The 1,777-nt window shown below is 41.0% G+C and overlaps 1 pseudogene; it reads right to left on the reverse strand.

The window, feature by feature from the left end:
- Positions 1-502: 502 nt before the first annotated feature.
- On the reverse strand, positions 503-621 carry LOC118610274 (annotated as a pseudogene).
- Positions 622-1,777: the final 1,156 nt, after the last annotated feature.

The raw sequence follows: 1,777 nt of genomic DNA on the forward strand, positions 1-1,777 counted from the left end.
ATGCCCCTGTGGTAGGTTGACATGTAAAGTTTCTCTACACACTTTTAACCCTGAGACTATCTATAATTAGACTGGGATAGATTCACAGGGCAGTCACTGCTCCCTGAGTCAAATTGTCAGAAGGGAGAGAGGAAAAACCCTCCCACTGCTATTGACAAGATTCAGCATATTACTCAATGGCCCCTTTGTAAGAACTTACGTGATAAATTCAAAAAAAAAAAATTGAGATGTCTTAAATATTGGTAGATTTTTTAGCGGAAAATAATGATAGTTATGGTATCTATTTGGTTTCCTTTTTGCTTTCACTAGGGGACCTAAAGCTAAATGAAATGTTCCTGTTAAGGTCACCAGTGACCTCGATGTTGTTAAATCCATGGTCAGTCCCCAGTTCTTTTTCTTCTTCTTATTATTATTATTTTAGGCAAGGCAACCCTTGGTTGACCTCACAGATTGCAAGAACTTTGTCAGTTTACAATCCTTTATTTTTATTTTTTATTTTTTATACCTATAGCACCTGGTCTTCCTAGGTGGTCTCTCATCCAAGTACTAACCAGATCCCACCCTGCTTAGCTTCCGAGATCAGACAGGATCAGGCTTGTTCAGGGTGGCATGGCCATAGGCAGTTCTCACATTATTAATCCCATCAGCAGCACGAACATCGAGGACCACTCTCTCTTTCTTAAAATCCTTTGCCATGTGGATTCCAGGACGCTTGACTCTCTTGGTCTTCCTCCCATCTCACTGGAAAATTCTCAGTCTCATTTGTTGATTCCTCCTCACCTTCCCAACCTCTCAAAATACAAAAGGTCTGGTCCTTTGTTATGTTCTCATCTCCGTCACACTACGTCAATTGGCAATCTCATCTAGACTCATGACTTTAAATAGCATCTCTACGATGATGATGCCCAAATTTATATCTTCAGATTGGACCTTTCTCCTGAACTTTGGACTCATATGTCCAACTGCCCATTTGACATCTCTTCTTAGACATCTGTATTAGTCGGCTCGGGCTGCCATAACAAGATGCCACAGACTAAGTGCCTTAAACAACAGACACTTTTCTTACAGTTCCGGAGGCTGGAAGTCCAAGATCAAGGTGCCAGCAGGGTTGGCACCTTGCTTATAGACAATTGCCTTCTTGCTGTTTCCTCACATGACCCTTCTTCTGTGTGAGGAGAGAGAGAGAGAAAGACTGAGATCTGAGTGTTTCTTCCAAAGGACAACAGTCTATTGGATCAGGGCCCCATCCTTTTGATCTCATCTGACCTTAGTTACCTCCTTAAAGACCCTAACTCAAATATAATTGGGGTTAGGGCTTAACCATATGAATTTTAAGGGGACATAATTCAGTCCATAACATTATATCTAACAGGCATCTCAAACTAAATATATCCAAGATTAAATTCTTGATCCTCAAGCCTGCTCCACCCACAGCCTTCCTCATCTCAGAAAATTAAAACTCCTACCTTTTAGTCGCTCGGGCCAAAAACCTTGGGAACATTCCTGACTTCTTTCTCTTATTTTCACATCCACCTCCAATCCATCAGCAAATCTTATTGCCTCTATCTTTAAAATATATCCTGTACCCAGCTACTTCTCACTCTGTCACTGCTTCTACTCTACTGCAAGCTATCATCATCTCTTACCTGGATTATGACAATATTCTCCTAGATAGTTTTCCTGCTTCTGCCCTATCATCCTCCAGTCTATTTTAATCACAGCCTCCAAAGATATGTCTTTCAAGCCATAAATCATATTGTGCCTTCCTCTGCTCCTT

The sequence above is a fragment of the Rousettus aegyptiacus genome, unplaced genomic scaffold (genome assembly GCF_014176215.1).
Source record: "Rousettus aegyptiacus isolate mRouAeg1 unplaced genomic scaffold, mRouAeg1.p scaffold_m13_p_12, whole genome shotgun sequence".
Lineage (NCBI taxonomy): Eukaryota > Metazoa > Chordata > Mammalia > Chiroptera > Pteropodidae > Rousettus > Rousettus aegyptiacus.